Source organism: Hyla sarda, chromosome 2 (assembly GCF_029499605.1).
Source record: "Hyla sarda isolate aHylSar1 chromosome 2, aHylSar1.hap1, whole genome shotgun sequence".
Lineage (NCBI taxonomy): Eukaryota > Metazoa > Chordata > Amphibia > Anura > Hylidae > Hyla > Hyla sarda.
In genome coordinates this window covers 198,193,717-198,215,424 of record NC_079190.1, presented here as the reverse complement: position 1 = coordinate 198,215,424, position 21,708 = coordinate 198,193,717, and the positions used below count along the sequence as shown (strand labels likewise).

Sequence of the window (21,708 nt, the reverse complement as noted above, 5' to 3'; positions counted from 1 at the left end):
AATTTTTTAAAGTAGCATTTGCAGGCAGTGTCACCAGTGTCACCAGTGTCAACAGTTCATGGGAAGATGAGAAGAATCACAGAATTCTGTGACATAATCTGGTGATAATAACACAGCAGGTTGTCTAAGGTGGCAGCCCTTCTGGGGCACATCTGTCCTCATGGTTCACACTAATAAAGTCTCACTTTTAAAAAAAATATGCAAATGGTGTCACCTCGTCCAAGGATGTCAGCCTCATTAAAAGGTGTACATTGTTTGGTGTGTGATACAGTATCTGTTTTCCTGCTCCCATATTCAGAGTCACAAGATCACTAATGGGCATTATCCTTTAACTCTTTATCTTCTGAACTTGATTAGCGCAGACTATCTATGTATCAAATGTTTACATTTTGCATAAATGATTATTTACATGATCAATGAGTGCTTAATGGATAGTCATTCAGCGATTATCGTACACACTCGCTCATTAGGGTTCGAATCTGACCGGTAAGCTATAGAGTCAGTTTTGTAAGAACATCTATTGCCTGGAAGGAATTTTCACAGCTTCTTACAGTGTCCTTGAGCTAAATCGAGAAGTGAGGTCACAGTGGGTGAATGATAATTTCATTGAACTAAGAAGTTTTTAACATAAAAATTGTGTCGCTGCACAGAAAAATGGAAGAGAATTACAGAATAATCAAACTATGTGCAGAGCAGCTCCCTACAAGCCTGGAAAAGACAAGGCATGTCTTTTAGCAAGGTAAGGATAGGACACTTGATAACAATATGATGTGCAGCTATTTTTATGTTACACATAAGACAAGTAATTTATTTTAAAAAAAAAATCTAATTAATATAAAGAGATTTTCCAGTCTTGTCTTTTCCAATGACTAGGATCAGTGTATCACTATATTCTGCCTTGTAGGCAAATTTCTGTTTTGATATATAATGTCACCTTTTTATTGTGATTTAAGTCAAGTCTTGATGATGTCTTTTTCACAAGAGAAGTGTGAAAAGATAGTGGTCACATTACTATCAAATTCTCCTTCATCTTTTTGTTGCATGTATCAGGCAGATGGTAAGACAGATAATCTAGATAGACCCTAATGGCTTTTACTAAATAATGGTACTAAATTTTACCTTTGCATCATCCTGCAGTACTAATTAGTACTACCACAGTGGTTTACATTTTAATACCGCACTATAAAGGTGTAGTAGTTATGTTTGCTAACTAGTTGAATACAGAGAAGCAAGGGGACCCTAGAGCAGATATAAAATTGTGCCTCCTATTATAGTAAAAAGCCTGGTTTAGCCCCATCACTTTATTTGCTGACAGTGCAGTTCCCTGGATATGAAGTCCTGCACTGTTTACTATCAGAAGTAAAAGGAATGCTACCCACCAGGGCTTAGCTCTCCTCTTTCCAATGGCCTGATAGCAACCTCATTGGGGGAAATTTATCAAAAACTGTGCAGAGGATAAAGTGCCCAGTTACCCATCGCAACCAATAGGATTGCTTCTTTCCTTTTTCAGAGGTCTCTTTAAAAATGAAAGAAGCGATCTGATTGGTTGCTATGGGTAACTGGGCAACTTTTCTCTGCACAGGTTTTGACAAGTCTCCCCCAATATTGTCTTTTTCTATATTATGTAAGAGCCACACATGTTATAGAAAATCAGCTACCAAGATTTTTTTGACAGCTCTACCTGAAAATGGAGAATTCTCTGGGCTTAAATGGCCATACACTGTAATGGTGTTCTCCTTAAGGAGAAGTCTTACGTCTTTGAACCAAGTTGACAGGCCTCCTACTCCAGCATCACTCACCCTGCTCTGTACTGATGATGGGCAATCACCCTGAAACAACTGTCTGCAGATAGTTATTATTTCCCTCTTAGAGATTTCTGGCTGGCATAAATACTTTTTTTTAAAACTATTTAGTTGAACTAATGTTTAACCCCTTAAGGATCGGGGTTTTTCCGTTTTTGCATTTTCAATTTTTCCTACTTACCTTTAAAAAATCATAACTCTTTCAATCTTTCACCTAAAAACCATATGATGGCTTATTTTTTGTGCCACCAATTCTACTTTGTAATTACGTCAGTCATTTTACCCAAAAATCTACAGCGAAACGGAAAAAAAAAATCATTGTGAGACAAAATTGAAAAAAAAACGCCATTTTGTAAATTTTGGGGGCTTCCGTTTCTGCACAGTACATTTTTCGGTAAAAATGACACCTTCTTTTTATTCTGTAGGTCCATACGGTTAAAATGATACCCTACTTATATAGGTTGGATATTGTCGTACTTCTGGAAAAAAATCAAAACTACATGAAGGAAAATGTATACGTTTAAAATTGTCATCTTCTGACCCCTATAACTTTTTTATTTTTCCGCGTATGGGGCAGTGTGAGGGCTAATTTTTTGCGTCATGATCGGAAGTTTTTAGCGGTACCATTGCATTGATAGGACTTATTGATAGCTTTTCATTCATTTTTTCATGATATAAAAAGTGACCAAAAATGCACTGTTTTGGACTTTGGAATTTCTTTGCGCGCACGCCATTGACCGTGCAGTTTAATTAATTATATATTTTTATAATTCGGACATTTCCACATGCGGCACACACCACATATGTTTATTTTTATTTACACTGGGTTTTTTTTATGGGAAAAGGGGGGTGATTCAAACTTTTAATAGGGGAGGGGTTAAATAATCTTTATTCACTTTTCTTTCACTTTTTTTTTTGCAGTGTTATAGCTCCCATAGGGGGCTATAACACTGCACACACTGATCTTTCACATTGATCAGTGGTTTCTCATAAGAAACCAGTGATCGATGATTCTGCCGCTTGACTTCTCATGCCTGGATCTCAGGCACTGAGCAGTCATTCGGCGATCGGACAGCAAGGAGGCAGGTAGGGACCCTCCGGCTGTCATGTAAGCTGTTTGGGATGCCGCGATTTCACCGCAGCTATCCCGAACAGCCCACTGAGCTAACCGGCATGGTTTCACTTTCATTTTAGACGCGGCGTTCAACTTTGAACGCTGCGTCTAAAGGGTTAATAGCGCGTGGCAGCGCGATCAATGCCGCGCGCTATTAGCCACGGGTCCCCGCGTTATAGATCGGGAGCTGACTCAGGGCGTACAGGTACGCCCTGGGTCCTTAACAGGTTAAGGAAAGCTACCTGAAAAGAAGACATAATTGAGCTGCTTTGTCTTTATATGCATATCTTTTCTTTCTGGAGTTAAATTGTAATGTCCGTTTGTCTGTGTTTTGCATTTTTCTGCTTTGGCTCCTGTTCAGACATTAGGTTTGTGCCTGAACAGTTTCTGTACTTATTCTCCCTGGTTTGGGAGAACTTAACCCATCAGCATTGGGAGGAAATATAAGGCCTCTTCAGGTGCTGGTCTGGATGGTTAATAACACCTGTTACTCTAACCATGTTTACATTATATTCACTATTCATGTATCCAGAGTTTCAAGAATGGTTATCTGTCGTGTCTGATTTCTAGATTTTAGCCTGCTTTGTTTTAGTACCTTTGTCTGGTTTTAGTATTTTTATATTGTTCGTTCTGCATATGCTTTGTGTTTTCCGAGACCATATTCACACTGTGAGTTTGTCAGTCCTGTTTTGACCTTGTTTGATCCTAGATCTCCTAGGATACATTCCTGTTCTGAGCTGCCTTGTGATAATCTGTCTATCTAGGAGTGAGTTAGTCTTATGTATGTCCTGTGTTTGCTTGTATTTAGGATTTATGTTTCCTCCTAGGCTAGTATCCTGTTCACAGTGGAGTGTGCCCCCTAGCTAGGAGCCTCTTTGGCTTTAGTATTGATGTCCCTCCATGTTTGGAGTGGGGTGTCCAGTGTGTTTCTTGTTCGGAGTCCAGTGTGAACAGTCCTCTTGATATCCTGACCTGTTTAGCGTTCTAACAGTCAGTTGACCTGTTCATCCACTGCATCTCCTGGTTTTGTCTGCTGAATACTTATCCTCATATCTAGTCTTGATAATATTATCATATCTGCCATTAATCTTGATCCATTTTTTTTCTACTGTTTGCTAGTATGCTATATCCTGCCTGGTAAATCTATTGGTAGCTTTGTAGTATTCCCATTATGTTACTGACTTGTTTCCCGATATATAAAGTTTGGCTTAGTTTGTTTGACTCTTACGCCCATGCACTTTACATAAATACAGTCTCCCATCTACATACTTTCCATAAGGGTTATAGCTGTAACTGTCTTACCCTAGACGGCTTGGAAGTGGATCCTCTGACCTGCGTGGACAATTGCTGAACTGCACCAGGGAGCAGAGTCTAAGGTGTCACTGGTTTTCACCAGAGTCCACCGCAAAGCGGATGGTCTTGCTGTGGCAGGTGGCACCCAGGCCGCTACTTCTGGCATGATTTGTCCACACAGGATGCCCAAATGAACTTGGCATGGAGAAGAAGCGTAGTCGGATTTAGCATGGGTCAGAAGGCTGGCAGCAAAGAAGCGTAGTTGGGTCACAGGCACAAGGTCAGGAGGCAGGCGGCAAAGGAGCAAAGTCGGGTCACAGGCACAAGGTCAAGAGGCAGACGGCAAAGGAGAAAAGTCAGGTCACAAGCTGGAGGTCAAAAACACTTATATGGCACAAACTCAGAAACGCTTTCTCTAGGGCACTAAGCACAAAGATCCAGCACCCTAATAGGGAGGTGCCGGACTAAGATAGTGTCCGTCCAGTGATCAACCAATTATGGGCCTACTGGCCCTTTAAATTTCGCAATGCCGGCGTGCGTGCACCCTAACGGCAGGGGATGCGTGCGCTGAAAAAGCAGAACAGAAGAAGAGCCGGGAGCAGAGAGAGGTGAGGGGTCGCCTGGGGGCTCGCATGCGGGCGCGCCCCACATAGCAAGTCCAGGAGCCGCCGCAGGGACTAGAACGGCCAGAGCATTGCCGCTAGCAATGCCTGGGACATGCATGTGGGCGAGTCCCGGACCAGGCAGAGACAGGAGAGGGGGAGCGCTTTCGGCCAACTTTCTGAGAAAGTGATTAATGACCAAGGGCTTAAGCAGAGAGACATGGAAAGAATTTGGAATGCGAAGTGGAAGGCAGACATCTGTTGAAAGAGAAAGCGTATATATTTGGAGGAGAGCCAGACCTTGTCACCAGGAGAAAAATATGGAGGAGGTCTTCTTCTCTTGTCCCCTTAAGACTTCATTTGGGAGGAAGCGGATAACAACGACCATCGAGTCTCTTGCCAGATGGACACAACATTTCTGATTAAAGTATCCACGGCTGGTACTCCAGAGGACTCTGGTAGAGGAAGGGGTGGACGAGAATGAAGACCATAGACTACAAAAAGGAGAAGTCTTCCTGGATTCAGAATTTCTATGATTGTAAGAAAATTCAGCCCAAGGCAGATCAGCCCAAGTGTCCTGTTGGGCAGAAACAAAATGTCACAGGTAGCCCTCCAGGACCTGATTAACTCTCTCCACTTGCCCATTGGATTGAGGGTGGTAGGTGGAAGAAAATTCCAGATTCATTTTTATACGAGAACAAAGGGCAAGCCAGAATTTGGAAACAAATTGCACCCCACGATCCGAGACAATGTGGAAAGGAAGACAATGTAGATGAAAAATCTTTTGGAGAAAATGTTCACTAACTGAGGAGCTGAAAGAAGTCCAGGCAAGGGAATAAACTGTGCCATCTTTGAAAACCGATCAACGACACCCAGATTGCGGTATTATTACTGAAAGGAGGAAGATCGGTGATAAAATCCATTGCTATATGAGTCCAAGGGGCATCCGGAATAGGCAAGGGCTGCAAGAGTCCTGCAGGTCTCAACCAAGGAGTCTTGTCACGAGCACAGGTGGTACAAGAACTGATAAAATCCGTGACATCTTGCTTGAGATGCTGCCACCAATAGTGTCGAGAGATTAACTGAAAAAATTTATTGATCCCAGAATGACCAGCCAGCAACGAGGAGTTTCCCCAACAGAGGACATGACATCTGAGACAAGGAGGTACGAACGTCTTCTCAGGTGGAACTTGAAGAAGAGAAGCTGGAGCTGCTGTAATAAGGCATTAAGGTTGAATGATATGATAAGGAGTAATATCCTGACAAACAACATCTGAGGAACTGGAAAGAGCATCGGCTCTAACATTTTTTTCTGCAGGATGAAAATGAATGAAGAAGTTGAATAGGGAGAAGAAGAGCGACCATATTGCTTGACTGGGATTCAAGTGTTGAGCTGATTGAAGATGTAAAAGGTTTTTGTGATCAGTATAGATGTTGATAGGATGTGTGGAGCCCTCTGAAAGATGACACCATTCTTCTAAGGCACGTTTAATGGCGAGAAGTTCCCAGTCACCAATAGAAAAGTTTCTCTCCGCAGGAGAAAAGGTCTTGGAAAAGTAGTCATAAGTAATGTTTTTTCCTTTAGAGGACTTTTGGGTGAGAACTGCGCCAGCTCCTACTGAAGATTCATCTACTTCCAAACAGAACTGTTTTCCAGGATCAGGTGTACAGAGAAGAGGTGCAGATGTGAAGGCCTCTTCAGCCTTTGGAGTCCAGATTTTGCTGTTATTATTCTTTTTGAAAAGGGCAACAATTGGGGCAACCAGAGGAGAAAAATGAGGAACGAACTGACGGTAGTAGTTGGCAAACCCCCCAAAAAACGCTGAATAGCCCAAAGACCAGAAGGCCGTGGCCAGTCCATAACAGCGGAAAGCTTAGCTGGATCCATCAGAAGACCTTGATGGAAGACAATGTAACCCAAAAAAGGAAGGCTCGTTCTCTCAAAGAGACATTTCTCCAGCTTGGCAAATAGACGATTCTCCCATAGACGCTGCAGGACTTGGCGGACATGAACACGATGAAGTTTTAGATTGGAAGAGAAGACCAGGATATCATCCAGATAGACCACCACACAGGAATACAATAAATATAGAAAGATGTCATTAACAAATTCTTGGAAGACTGCTGGGGCATTGCAGTTGTCACGATTCGGCAGGCTGATGGTGGATCCTCTGTGTCAGAGAGGGATTGGCGTGGACCGTACCGGTGGACCGATTCTAAGTTGCTACTGGTTTTCACCAGAGCCCGCCGCAAAGCGGGATGGTTTTGCTGTGGCGGTAGCAACCAGGTCGTGTCCACCGGTAGCGGCTCAACCTCACTGATTGCTGAGACTGGCGTGGTACAGGAGGACTAGACAGAGGCGAGGTCAGACGTAGCAGAAGGTCAGGGCAGGCGGCAAGGTTCGAAGTTAAGGGCAACGGCAGAAGGTCTGGTAACACTGGTAAGGGCACTCACAAAACGCTTTCAATAGGCACTGAGGCAACAAGATCCGTCAAGGACAGGAAGGGGAAGTGGGTTTATATACAGGTGGAGCAGGCAAGCTAATTGACACTGATTGGGCCAGGCACCAATTTGTGGTGCACTGGCCCTTTAAATCTTAGAGGGCCGGCACGCGCGCACCCTAGAGAGCGGAGCCGCGCGCCAGGAGGTGACAGCCGGGTAGATTGGGATGCGACCCGCGGTCGGGCGCTCGGCGTAACAGCAGTGACTAAAAGGCATCACTAGGTACTCAAAATGGCCATCACGGATGTTAAAAGCCATTTTCCAGTCATCACCCTCATGAATGTGAATTAAATTGTATGCTCCAAGGAGGTCTAATTTAGTGGAGTTCTGAGATCAAGGGCAAAGGGTAGAGATTTTTAATAGTAATTTTACTAAGTCCTGGATAGTCAATGCAAGGACGAAGAGAATCATCCTTTTTCCCTACAAGGAAGAATCCAGCTCCGGCTGGAGAGGTGGATTACCAGATAAATCCCTTCTGAAGGTTTTCTTAAATATATTTTTCCATCTCAGGAACAGAAAATGGATAAATTCTTCCCCGAGGAGGTGTAGTACCCGGTTGAAGATCAAGGGGACAATCGTAAGGACAATGTGGTGGAAGAATCTCAGCTTGTATTTTTGCAGAATACATCAGCAAAGTCACGAAAAGGGGAAGGAATACTCGACTTAATTAGTGGTGATGAAATTGTCTTAGGCAGACAGGACTCCAGACAATGACCGTGACAGTAAGTTCCCCAGCGAAAAACTTCTCCAAAATTTAAATCAAATTGAGGAGAATGACGCTGAAGCCAAGAAAGTCCAAGAAGATGTTCGGAAGTAGAATGTGGAAGTACAAAGAACTGTATCTTTTCCTCTAGTCAGATGTAGCATGGGTCAGAAGGCTGGCAGCAAAGATGCGTAGTCGGGTCACAGGCACAAGGTCAGGAGGCAGGTGGCAAAGGAACAAAGTCGGGTCACAGGCACAAGGTCAGGAGGCAGGCGGCAAAGGAGCAAAGTCGGGTCACAGGCACAAGGTCAGGAGGCAGGCGGCAAAGGAGCAAAGTCAATTCACAAGTTGGAGGTCAAAAACACTAATATGGCACAAACTTGGAAACTCTTTCTCTAGGGCACTAAGCACAAAGATCCGGCACCCTATTAAAGAGGTGACGGACTAAGATAAAGTCCGCCCAGCGATCAATCAATTATGGGCGTACAGGCTCTTTAAATTTAGAAATGGTGGCACGCGCACACCCTAAGGGCAGGGGATGTGTCAGTGAAGCAGAACAGAAGAAGAGCCGGGAGCAGAGAGAGGTGAGGAGACACCCAGGGCTCACATTCGGGTGCGTCTCTCATAGCGAGTCCCAGAGCCGCCACAGGCACTAGATGGGGAGCGCTCACAGCTGGACAGAATGGCCGGAGCAATGCATCTAGCAATGCCCGGGACACGCTTGTGAGCGTGTCCGAGTCCCAGGGCACTGCGAGTCCTGGGACAGGCAGAGACAGGAGAGGGGGAGCGCTTTCGGCCAGGATGGACGGCCAAAGCTCTGCCCCTAACAATAGCTAAATCCTTATGTGGAAGAATATGGTGGTAGTAGAAACTAAGACCAGTAATATCAAATGATAAATTACAAATCATACATGGTAAGCTTATTCTTCTGAACAAGACAAAAGCATGCTCACATTCTCCAACCACATAACTTGTATTTTCTTATTTCAGGAATATTCCAAGTTTAAACATGTATCCACTATGCATATCTTTAAAGACTGAGCCCAAATTGCCCAGATGCAATTGGAGCTGCTGAATATAGTCAAGCATTGTATATGGTGGTCTCTGGCAGCTCCATAGAAAATGAATGCAGCAGCGGCATGCATGCACAACTATCTGCTCTATTCCGAAGTGTGACTCGGGCTTTCATTCACGAGATTGTAAGGGTTTTCAGAGTGGGACTTCAGTGACTTGACACTGATACCTTTTTGTGTACGTAGTGTGGTAAGTGTTTTAACTTGGAATACTCCTTTAATAATCTAGCCTCATGAAACAGACATCTTGTTTTTTCTTTTGTTTTTTTTAAATCTAGGGTGAAATTGATACCAAATGTGTGCATTACTATAAAAAAAATCACTCTGCCCACCAGGGCTGAGCCCCCCTGACATATGAGTATGTCAACAGGATTGCTGTAGCCAATCAATGGCCTCAATGGTCTTGCACCATACACCACTAAGGCTAGTGATTGACTGTAGAGGTCATTTGGATATATGGACAGTTGACTGCTGGAGCCAAGTAAATACAGACCAGCATTTTTTTTTTTTTTTTTGCAAATCTCTAAAAACCCTTTTAATAACCAAACATTAACTACTAATACTGATATAGCTATCTTGAGAACAAAAATGGAATTAGGATTAAGATAAGTAGTTTTATTGTAAAACAAGTTTATGTACTAGCTTTAATTTTTACTAATATCATTGAAACATTTTCCATTTCTCCTGATTACTATTATTATGACAAGTGAATTGTACTGTCATTTTTGGAGTGCTGCCTGTCTGTGCTCTGGCTGAGCGTCATAATATCCTACAAAGATAATAATTATAATGTAACATTGCAGTCACTTGATAATTATCAGGCTGCATTAACAGTGTCACAGCAGAAAAAAGGCCCAATCTAATTTAGTACCATACACACAAAAGAGCCACCTGTCCAGTAGTCCAGTCTCTGCATATGGCTGTATGGGTTGTGAGATGTTCTTCCCTTGAAGCAATGCTTTTAGGTAAGAATACTTCCGTATAGGATGGCCATTAGAGCAGTACAGCTTGTTTTAACATCAGGGGCCCCACTGACCAGTAAAAAAACTGTTATTCTACCTGGTGTCAAGTCGGTTATTAACTCTTGCCATTTCACTGAATTGAAATGGCTGAAAAAAGCATGTGTGAATAAAACCTTCCTATTTCTGTAGCCTCATCCATGTGATACCAGATATAAGTGTGCATGGCATACACACATGCAGATGATACAGGGTTATTTCTAACTGCATGGCCCTGTAAGAAATTGTTCAGCAGAATGCATGTGCCTTGTGCAATTTTCTATGGTTTCATATATAATTCCATTGCGTGATAAACATTTTATAAATGCCCTGTCCATATAGGGGATCATGGTATAGGCATCAAAAGCTTCATATAGATATGTGGGTGGTGACTAATCTTGCAATATAGAAATCTTTTATTTGTTTCCATAGATACAGAGCTGTTATACACATTTGACAAAAAACAAACAAAAAAAAAAAACCTTTATATGGCTCCATATGAAATTAGAGGTATCTAGAAATACATTGGAGGGTTAGAACAATTTATAAGATCCTATTATGAATTCAAACATATAAAAAGAGGTTTGTGGTCCTCTATGTTGGTTCTGGTGCTATAGTTTTTATATGTTTGAATTTTTGGCCACATTTGGTATTGGTGCCATAGTGGGTAACGTTGGTGTCTCTTAGTTTGTTGTGCTTGTGAGCTGTGCAAACCTTCTCTTGGTTTATACCATAATGAATTCATAAAAAAAAAAGAACTATAATAGAGCAGTCTACATAAGTTTTAAAGATTTAAAAGACAAGGGTTGACTGCTGGGTTCAAAGCAAACTGAGCAAGTAAACTTACTAACAATGGTTTGTTCCAAATTGACTTCACTCTGAATCCCCCCCCCCCCCCAAAAAAAAAAAAAATATATATATATATATATATATCTGATTTGTTTTGGGTGAATCCTTTCATGTATAGGAGCAAAAACTGTTCCTGTCCCTGCATCATTGCTCTTTAACATTCACTAGACCAGGTGCAGAGAGTGTGCCATCCAGAGGTGATCTGCCAGGCTCTGATAGCATAGGGAGCCATGCAAATGGTGTACAGGAGCAGGGGATCCTGTCAAAGTAAGTGGCAATGCTATACGCATATCTGCTAACTGAATACATTTGCTTGATGGTTGATCCACTGAGCACTAAGGCATACAATATGTGCCTCGCCACTTAGGGTGTAGGAGAAGGGACTCCTATTCCAATCCACATAGGTCGTCAATTCCTAATCAAACTTGGTGACCAATTAAAGGGGACCCACCCCTACATACTGTCTACATATTGGTGAGGTCCGCACCTGCCCGTGCTGTGGCGGGTCAAAGCTGGGCGAGCTGACTCCACCTTCTCTTGCTGCACTTATATAACTGTATTACGTTTTCATTAATTAAAGCTGACGTTAATTGTCTATGTCCAAAGAAATATTTATCTATTTACCTAGCTCATATCTATCTATCCACGTCTCACCTATCTATCCATCTTTACAAAATTATATACATTATACCAAGAGAATTAAGCGCTAATTATTATGTACATTTCTATTACACAAACCAAAGGTGAAACAAAAATGATGAACAATAAGCCTCTTGGGTATAAGCCTTTATCTATAAACAATCAACCTCTAAAAACGATGAACAGTGGCATAGTGGCACATCAACAGCAAGGACAATACTCAGAAACTAGTTAACCCACAAATATACACAAGGACTGGAGCATATAAACACATAAGAAGAAGAACTATGAAGCTATACTTCTAAAAACTACAGCAGCATTGTATGTCTGTACCCCAAAATGGGGAAAGTTCATAATAGAAGATAATATTGCATATTTCCAATATTTGTTTTTAAACATTAATCAATGTTTAGCATTTTCCCTTAATATTACAATGCTCCAGATATGCAGTGTATCATGTTGTAGTATGGATTACAAAATAGCAGTTTGTGCTTTGCCCCTATTAGGAATATGTAGCATACATTAATTTTATACATAACATAAAATCAAATTAAGCGCACAGTGGGAATTAATGAGTAGAGCATACTAAATGTTTCATAGGTACAACATTCTTTAATCATGCAAAACAGCTTAATTGAAGCAATCTCACTCTAGCTAGCTTTGTTACTGAAGCTTAACATATAAAATTATTTGTTGGCAATGTACACTAGTAGCCACAACAAATGAGTAAATTAATATCATTCTGCATATAGATCTTACATCAATACTGAGGGGTTTTTCATTCTGACTTTTATCACATGGCCACACAAAAAGGAAATGGATCATCATTTAGGGATAGTAGCTGATGGATACATGCATAGTCGTCCACTAAGGGCAGAAAGATACAATTTGTATGTGTGCACCACATGGCCCAGATTTATACATCTGCCTGAAACTAAAACCGTCTGGTTTTGCCCATAACAACCAATCACAGCGCAGCTTTCATATCTTTATGAGCTCTGGTAACATGAAAGCTGATCTGTGATTGGTTATGGGTGAACTATAGGAAAAACCAGACAGTTTTAATATCAAGCTGACTGATAAACCAAGACCATCTAGACCAGACTAAATGATGCCAGCCTGCTACTACATTGTCCACTTCAGGCCTGACAGTACCCGACTCCTTCAGGTTCTCCTTGTGGTGGTCAGTGGCAGATCCAGGGAGGGGGGAAATTGGACAAATGGCTCCTCACCCTGTCAATCACTCACAAGAGGCCGAACCTTCCTCTGTGCTCCGGCACACAAGTAACGTCATCAGATGCCGGAGCACAGAGGAAGATGAAAGAAGAGGCCTGAGGCAGCCGCTGGAGCCGATGGGGAAGAAGAAAGAAGAACTGCAGGAGGTAAGTATGTCGGGCGGGGGTGGGGCAGTTTACTGCTGCCTACCTAATGTTTGGGGATCTGCTGCCTACCTAATGTGGAGGAATTGCTGCCTACCTAATGTGGGGGACTTCTGCTGCCTAGCTAATGTGGGAGACTAACTACCAAGCTAATAGGGGGGCTACCTTCATAGCTTATATGGGGGTTTTCATACAGGGCACAGCTATCTGGGGGATTTACCAACAGGGGGCATGACTACCAACCTGGGGGACATATCTACCTGGGGGCGTGACCTACTAGGGGCCACTACCTACTGGGGCTACTACCTACTGGGGGCATTACATACATGGGGCACTACCTTCCTGGGGAGACTAATTACCTGGGGACATTATCTACTTTTACGTTCAGTAAGCAACACCTTATTTTCTGTCCGCCAACACAAAATACACTGATAGTGTCCCTCCCAAGACTAGACTCTGGATCCGCAACTGGTGGTGGAGGTGGGTATCAGGGATATAATGGGTGAAGGGTTGGAGCAAGGCTAATACTAAGCCCCAGAATGGTCTTGGATGCCATCTATCAGACGGCAAAGTGATTTACAGAAAACACACACCATTACAGTAGAATCACCCCCATTTTCCTCATTGGCCAGTTTATTTAAACATGGAAAACCGGTCACTGTCATAATCCAACAAATCAGATATTGTCCTCTACGTACTGAAATCTGCAAGGCAAAATAAAGAGAGAGAACAAAATTTTTAGCACATTTGAGCACCTCTCCAGCAGTGAAGATGATCTGGCAAAGCCCCACCCCCTGTGCGTGATTCACTGAATTTAGCAGAGGATCTTCTGGGGGGTATATCTCTGGACTGGACATATTTAAGTAAGTGACCCCTTGTTGGATTCCTGTTCACCCATATTATAACCCATAGCATTGGGTTTAGTGTAGGTGAACAGGCTGTCAGTTTTCCTTTAAATACGCTATGTGTGAAGACAGGCAACCTAACTTTAATAACTTCATGTTCCTGGCCCTATATCTTCATCTGCAGTGCAGCCTCAAGTGATCATCAGGTGATCCTCAGAGGCAGCACTACAGATGATGACACCAGGATTGTAGACAGCTGAGATTATTTTTTTCCAGCTATTTTTTCATGAAAATGCTAGTCATAAATAGTGTTGAGCGGCATAGGCCATATTCGAATTCGCGAATATTCGCGAATATATGGATGAATATTCGTCATATATTCGCGAATATTCGCATATTCAGTATATCGTTTTATTTTCGCATATGCGAAAATTCGTGTATGCGAAAATTGACATAGGTGAAAATTCGCATATACAAAATAAGCCTACACGAAAATTCGCATACGCGAACATTAGCATATGCTAATTTTCGCATATGCGAATTTACGCACGCCAGTCTCACACAGTAGTATTACAGCCTTCTTTACACCACACAAGCTGGAAGCAGAGAGGGATGATCACTGTGATGTGTACTGTGAAGAAAAAAAAAAAAAAAATGAATATTCGTAATTACGAATATATAGCGCTATATTCGCGAAATTCGCGAATTCACGAATATGCGATATTCGCGAATAATATTCGAATTGCGAATATTCGCGAGCAACACTAGTCATAAACATTATATGAACACGGCCTTATATTGTCAATTTGTTGTGTTAATGTGGGCTGAAACAATTAGAAATTGATTTAAAATGGCAAGGGAGACCTACTTTGTTTGTTATCTAGAACACCAATTTCTATAAAATTGGCACTGATTCTAACAAGACATGTATAACACACAAATTTACGGTTTTTAAATGTCTAGATTCACTTTCTGCATGTGTCTACAATTGTAAGTCCAGCAAATGCCCCTGTTTATTCATTGCGTGCTATGAAATCAATCAATGAAGGCAATTTCTTGTAGTCATTCTAAAGGCTCCAATTTCATGAATTCAATATCGTAAGGTATCTGACTATAGCAGACAAATGGAGTAGACAGAAAATTCCAATTGTGAAATACATGATCATTATGGATAAATGCATTTTTTTTCACTTAATATTCTGCCGTCCAGTGTCAGAACATAGATGATCTTGTATTAACATATCTATTCTTTTATACATTTATCATTGAAGAGCTGAGATAGGCAACCTGTAGCCAAGTAGTTATGGTTCAACTATAAGATAACGCCGGAGGTTGGTTGTTCTGATTTTGTTGACCGCTACTAAGGTGTAAACATGTATTTATCATTTTTGTGCTGTATGTTATTTTCTGTGTTGAGTTTAGATTTGCTCAGAAAACACCTACTAGAAAAAGAAAAAGATTAACAACCTAGTTAGATAAGGGGTTTGGCTTTATGCCAAGCTAAAAGTTGTAAAACTGGATTGATTTTTTTCTTCAGCTTCCTAACGGCTCCCCTGAGTCACAATGCAAACCTCAAAAATAATAATTGATAGTCTGAAAAATATACAGTCTCCGAATGCGTGCACTTGTATCAGAAGCACTGTCTAAAATATGCAGACTTTTTATTTCTTGTCTTATCATGTGATGTGTGAGACTGCTATAAAGTAAGGCCATGTCAAATGCTGATTTATCAAGTGGTTAAAAGGTCTGAACAAAAAATAAATAAATACAGAAAAGCTTTGACTACTTCTTAACCCCTAATGACCCAGGACATTTAAATTTTTTCATTTTTTTCCCTCCTCTCCTCATAAGAGCCATAACTCTTTAACTTTTCCATATATAGAGCCATTTGAGGCTTGTTTTTTTTTGTGGGACCAATTGTACTTTGAAATGACTCCCTTCACTTTAACATAAAATATACTGTGAAGCAGAATTATATTTTTTTGTGAGGTGTAGTTGTAAATAAAATTGCAATATTTGCAGTGAGATGGGGTTTGTTTTTACATGGTTCCCCGCATGGTAAAATTCACGTCATATTTTTAACCCCTTAACCCCTTAACGACGCAGGACGTATATTTACGCGTCGGTCCCGGCTCTCATCAACGGCCGGGACCCGCGGCTAATACCACACATCGCCGATCGCGGCGATGTGCGGTATTAACCCTTTAGCTTTGACCGCCGCTTCTAAAGTGAAAGTGAAAGTGACCCGGCTGCTCAGTCGGGCTGTTCGGGACCGCCGTGGTGAAATCGCAGCGTCCCGAACAGCTGACAGGACACCGGGAGGGCCCTTACCTGCCTCCTCGGTGTCCGATCGGCGAATGACTGCTCCGTGCCTGAGATCCAGGCAGGAGCAGTCAAGCGCCGATAACGCTGATCAAAGGCGTGTTAATACACGCCAGTGATCAGAATAGGAGATCAGTGTGTGCAGTGTTATAGGTCCCTATGGGACCTATAACACTGCAAAAGAATGTAAAAAAAAGTGTTAATAAAGGTCATTTAACCCCTTCCCTAATAAAAGTTTGAATCACCCCCCTTTTCCCATAAAAAAATAAAACAGTGTAAAAAAATAAATAAATAAACATATGTGGTATCTCCGCGTGTGTAAATGTCCGAACTATAAAAATATATCATTAATTAAACCGCACGGTAAATGGCGTACGCGCAAAAAAATTCCAAAGTCCAAAAAAGCGTATTTTGGTCACTTTTTATACCATTCAAAAATGAATAAAAAGTGATCAAAAAGTCCGATCAAAACAAAAAGCATACCGATAAAAACTTCAGATCACGGTGAAAAAAAGGAGTCCTCATACCGCCCTGTACGTGGAAAAATAAAAAAGTTATAGGGGTCAGAAGAGGACATTTTTAAACGTATAAATTTTCCTGCATGTAGTTATGATTTTTTCCAGAAGTGTGACAAAATCAAACCTATATAAGTAGGGTATCATTTTAACCATATGGACCTACAGAATAATGTGTAAGTGTAATAAGGTGTAATTTTTACCGAAATATGCACTGCGTAGAAACGGAAGCCCCCAAAAGTTACAAAATGGCGTTTTTTCTTCGATTTTGTCGCACAATGATTTTTTTTTCCCGTTTCGCCGTGCATTTTTGAGTAAAATGACTAATGTCACTGCAAAGTAGAATTGGCAACGCAAAAAATAACCCATAATATGGATTTTTAGGTGGAAAATTGAAAGGCTTGTGATTTTTAAAAGGTAAGGAGGAAAAAATGAAAGTGCAAAAACGGAAAAACCCTGAGTCCTTAATTTTCATTTTTTCATCATCACCTAAAAATCATAACGCTTTCAATTTTGCACATAAAATTCCATATGATGGCTTATTTTCTGCGCCACCAATTCTACTTTGCAGTGACATTAGTAATTTTACCAAAAAATCCACAGCAAAACAGAAAAAAAATTAATTGTGCCACACAATTGAAGAAAAAATTAAATTTTGTAACTTTTGGGGGCTTCAGTTTCTACGCAGTGCATTTTTCAGTAAAAATTACACCTTATCTTTATTCTGTAGGTCCATACGGTTAAAATGATATCCTACTCATGTAGCTTTGATTTTGTCGTACTTCTGAAAAACATCATAACTACATGCAGGAAAATGTATACGTTTAAAATTGTCATCTTCTGACCGCTATGGGGGCCTCTGCTCGCGTCCTAGTTGATCGGGATATCGCAATTTTATCGCGATAGTCCCGATCAGCCTTACTGAGCTTCCAGGAAGTTTTTACTTTCATTTTCGAAGCCGCAATCAACTTTGATCGCCATGTCTGAAGGGTTAATAGCGCGCGGCACAACGATCTGTGCCGCATGCTATTAGCCCAGGGTCCCAGCTATCAATAGTAGTATAATAGCCGGGACCGACCCGGTGTGATGCGGGGTCACGGCGTGACCCCGTTTTAAACACCGGGACCAGGCGCAGGGCGTACAGGTACACCCTGCATCCTTAAGAGGTTAAAAATATGCTTTATTTATTTTTTACACTTTTTAAGTCCCCCTAGAGGACTTGCATGAGCAGTCACTTGATTGCTCATACTGATCAGTGCTGTACATATGCACATTTGACCTCTATTGGTAGAGCCTGCCGCAGTTTTTTTTTTAAAGAATTGAGCCATGTTTTGCTAATCCTGGATAAACCGTTTAAGGGATTACAGAAATATTTCAGATATAATTAACTGTCTATATAGATAGGGCCACATGTTGCAGATCTTTTGCAAATTTTCTGCAGAAGAATATGAGCTGAAGGCGAAAGTTTATTTCAGCTGGAAGGAGAAGGGGAATATGTTGATCAAACATACTGTTTATGTGATTTTTTTTGTTCGTGACATTATTTTTTATATTGGTAAGCATATGCCTTTCATTTCACAGGTTTCGCAAACTTCTGGATTCATTGAAGACGGGGAAGGAATATCCAAGATTTTTATCACACATGAAAGAAGTACATTGGGGAGAGAGTAAAGGGTTAAGGTTTATGGCTTTACAAGGGATGATGTAATCACCATACAAGGCTGCTTCAGGCAGAGGCAATGTGGATCATCTGTACAGGAGCCATGGGCATTCTGGGTCTGCATGACATAAATGATTTGTCATCTTTTTATAAAAGAGATATATGTATTTTATCTTTTAAGTTTTTAAGTTTTTATGTATTATTGATGAGCTATAATGTGATTAGTTAACTAGGGGTTGAAGACGTGGCTGATATGTTATATTGCTATTGTCTTAGCACTAGCGTATGTACATCAATATCAGCATAATCATTAACAGCAGCAACAGTTCAGTGAAAACGGTTTCCCTGCTGTTGTTGAAGCTGTTTCTTTATTTTTGCTTACATAGCATCTTGCAAATCCAGTACAGCCTATTGGTTATGTACTGGGTAAATCATCCCCCAGCACAATGTTTGTTAAATTCAGTGTATTTTTTATCAGTGCTATGTCAAAGCATAGCACAGAGGAGTAAGTTATGTCTGTCTTTGGCCAGACAAATAAGGGAATGATGCCTGTGTGAGTACTGGTGGCAAACATGCCAACTCTGATCCCACTCCCTGAGTTGGGGTGAATAGGAAATAGCTATATACGATGGAGGGGGCTTCCAGGGACTCAATAACAGCAGTTAGAGCACTAAAATGACCTTGTCTTAAATATTTTAAAAGTTCAGACATACTTTAAGGGCTAAATAAGACATTTCCTTAAGAATTGAATGTATAATGGTTCTTAAAACAATATGTCACATACAAAGTTTTGCAACTTTAAAAAAAAAATAGCATTTTTGTACCCTTTTTTTCAATTTCATAATTGCGTTGTTACAAATGGGAGTGCATAGATAACATTCCAACAGGGATGTTCATAAATAGGATTCCTTGCCATTACCCTGTAGACACTGTTATTGTAAAATACAAAGCCATTTTGGTCAGTCTCTTTTCTGTCAGTGGAGTATTTAGAGACGATACCGAAATCTTCTCTTACACTTACATTCTTAAACAAGCTTATGTTTAAAATGACAATATTTTGTGAATACAATCACCACCAGGTCAAGTGTGAAACCTTACAAATAGCCCTACGGATTCTCTAGCTTTGTCTTCCCCAGACATATAGTTAGAACTGACTGCCTGTCTGCTAGTCAAACCCAATGGGTAAATTTCTTGATTAAAACTGAGATTGCTGTTAACCATCTTGCTGGTCTGGGCTGCTGTTCAAAAATTTATTTATAAAATAAATGTTATAATCATTGTGACTTTGAAGGATTGTGCTACCTGTGGGCTAGAGATAAGTGAAACCTTTTCACAAAAATTTTAGTTTTTACAACTGCATCTTTCAAGGTCAGGAATTTATTTGCTTTTGTCATGCTGCGGAAAAGAGGCATTTCATGAAAATGTCATCTAAAACTATTTTTGTCCAATTTTTCGAAAAAATGTTTTAACTCCTACAGTTTGTAAAGCCATTCAAAGAACAACAAATTAAACAAACAAACTTACAGATATATCTCATAGCCTCAAAGAAAAAAATGTAACATTCAAAAATATAAAAAAAAAACTGAAAAATATTTCCCTGTGGTTTCCATTCTGACTATTTTCTATTAAATAGCAATATCTAAATTGAGGTAAAAGTAGCAAAATATTAATTTTGAGCAGCCGATTTAATTCACATTAAAAAGGGTTTAAATATTATGATTTTAATCACCAACAAAAAGGAAAATGTGCTCCGGTTTTGTGAAATATGGATTTTAATTTTAAGTCAAAAGAAATGAGGACATTTAGTAACATAGACAGTAAAAGAATGTTGAGTACATGGTATCTTGATTAGGTAGATCAGTCCTAAGTAATTGATTTTGAAAGTGAATAATGCATTAGTCTAATTCAAGTAACAAGGATTCATTTTCACAATTTGTCTATGAATTATCTGTCAGGTAGTTCTGTGAATTGCACGAGCTACCACTGGCTATGAATGTAACAATATGGAAATGTATTAATTGACATTCATCACTTGACATTAAGACTTCATTTTTTCAGATGAGCTCAATTTTCTTTCTCATTCCAAAAAGTTTTGCACTTTCATGAATTTAACCATGAAAATACATTATTTGATACCCGGAGTATACAGGCAATATTCCCACCCGGCATTTTTAGCTATTTTCTTAACCATAAAATGGCAACATTTTTCAATTTTTCTAATACCGAGTTCTTGAAACCGTAAAATGCCTGTTTTTTTCATGCACACACTGGTATTTATTTACTAACGTGATCCCGGCTCTTTTTTCTCGGGTTTTGTACCCAAATTGTGTTGCACGTTCCATGCCACACAATTTGCGACCAAAAAAAACAAAACCCTCCATTTTACAAGAAAAACCTGAAAAGTGGGCATGGTCACAGGAGAAAGTGGGCGTGGTCCCGGCAAAAGGGGCATGTCCCTGACTGTTTTGAAAAATCCCAACATATTTACTAAGGTTTCCACAAAAAATGTGGTGGATTTGAGCTGGGAAAAACCCGACAGATCAGAACAGTTGTAAAAAAAGCAAAAGTGCAAAATGTAGGTAAAACCTTAGTAAATACCTTGGGAAAATAACTGTCGGAAATCAAAACCCACAAAGAAAACAACACTCCACTCTTAGTATATAAACCCCACTATGTTTCAGGTCCTTTTTGGGCCAGTTACAGACCAAAATATATTGGTTTCTTGTCTGTATTTGGCAAAGGTCTCCAAAATACATCACAGATAAAAATATCCATATTTCTGGCTATAGCAACAGCTGTTGTTTTAATCCATAAAATTATAGTTTAAAAATGCTGCGTGAACATAGCCACATACTACATTTAGTGGGACACCTTCAGTCATTCTTAATTTTAATGTGCTGCTTTAAGTCTTGGCAAAAACATTTCAATATTTTTATAGGCATCTATAAAAGGATTTCATCAAAGTAAAGCCCACATACATATATATATATATATCGAAGAAGGCAGGTTTCTAAAATTCTTAATGCATACCCTTGTGGTTGTCTTGTATTAAAGTCGAATATCCAATACGACTCTCTATTTAATAATTTTTGTCTTGAATCACCTCCCCTACTATGGCCATGACACATAGTGCCTAAACATCTCCTCCAGGACGACCCTGGAAATGTTTAGAAAGGGCTAAGATCAGGGGCATAGCTATAGAGGTAGCAGAGGTAGAAGTCACATTGGGGCCCTAGTGCCTAAGGGGACCCAAAGCATGCCTGCCCCATAAGAGACCATTATTATTATTGGCATATGGGGCCCTATTGCAGATTTTGCATTGGGGCCCAGAAGCTAGAAGCTACGCCTCTGGCTAATATGTTAAATTTGCTTCTAGCATCAAAGATGTGCATTCTTATGCTGGATTTAAGAG

At 40.4% G+C, this 21,708-nt stretch overlaps 1 long non-coding RNA gene across 1 annotated transcript in view; it reads right to left on the bottom strand.

The window, feature by feature from the left end:
* The window catches only part of LOC130357781 (uncharacterized), a 63,745-nt gene extending 53,631 nt beyond the window's left edge, over positions 1–10,114 (bottom strand). The window contains exon 1 of the long non-coding RNA XR_008889260.1: positions 9,981–10,114. This is a non-coding gene — a long non-coding RNA (uncharacterized LOC130357781). The remainder of the gene's footprint in view (positions 1–9,980) is intronic.
* Positions 10,115–21,708: the final 11,594 nt, after the last annotated feature.